This window comes from Rhagoletis pomonella, unplaced genomic scaffold (assembly GCF_013731165.1).
Source record: "Rhagoletis pomonella isolate Grant_MI unplaced genomic scaffold, Rhpom_1.0 Rhpom_scaffold_00007, whole genome shotgun sequence".
Classification (NCBI taxonomy): Eukaryota; Metazoa; Arthropoda; class Insecta; order Diptera; family Tephritidae; genus Rhagoletis; species Rhagoletis pomonella.
In genome coordinates, this window is record NW_023458561.1 from 46,213,945 (window position 1) to 46,215,134 (window position 1,190).

A 1,190-nucleotide genomic window follows, 5' to 3' on the forward strand; every position below is an offset into this window, starting at 1 on the left:
AAATCTTCTGCTTTAAAAAAATATTTCCTCTAGTGATCAGGTAGCATGAATTTGATGAAATGTCATAATTTTATTAAAAGTCAAATGGTTAACAACAACAACGAATGTCGCTAAATGGAACTGCCTTCTTTTTTGTATCATGGATATAGACAATATATAATTTTTGTGAGAAAAAAATTGTAAATATTTGACATTTTCGAGACCAAAAAATTTGAAAAAAAAACAAATCAACTGCTCTACTTATACTACCTGTTCAACGTGCCTTGGGCTTAGTTTAACTGTTATGATCTGACGGAAAGTATTAAAGCCATTTATCTCTTCAATTTATTATGACTAACAAGATTAAATCGTTTAAAAACACTGTCTCTATATTAATAGGCTAACAAAAATGTTGACCGCCTTCGTTTGGACAGATTTTGAAACCAAAAAAACCAGTGAGAGTTATTTTTGTATTTGAATACGAATAACGAATAACGAATACGAAGAAGAGTACGAAGACCAACCAAAGACGAAGACGTATGTCAGGAAGTGCATATATGCGATATAAAGACGAACGTGATGGCAAAGACAAATACTAAGACGAACCCGAAGACGATTAGGGAGATTATTGCGAAGACGAATACGAAGCGATCCGAAGACACAAGGGTAATTTTTCTTATGATAAAAGCTTGACAACCTCTTCGGGACTTGGCGAACGTGGCTCAAACTGTGCCATGTTTGTATATTTTTTACTTCAAATGGCACTTAATTTTTCAAGTTCGCACTAAGTGATAAAATGGCACTTTTGAAAATTAGTACACTGCCGGAACAAAGTATTGGCACAGAAAATTTTTCACAATATATGCAACACTTTTCATTCTAATATTTTTCCGCTAATTTCGTATAAAAATATAGTTCATTCTACAACATGAAACATAAAAACATAATTCCTAAACTTTGTGCAAAACTCGCGAAAATTCAGCAAATTTTGATGAAAATTTTCACCTTTACAATCAGATTTTTATACAAAATTGGCGGAAAAATATTAAAATAAAAATTGTTGCTTATATTGTGAAAATTTTGCTGTGCCAATACTTTGTTCCGGCAGTGTAATATTTCAATACATTTTTGTGTTTAATCCTTTGCGCGTACTTCTTTTTCTCAACTAAAACATTATAATTTTTAAAGTTTTGGCACTTTTATTTTTCTCT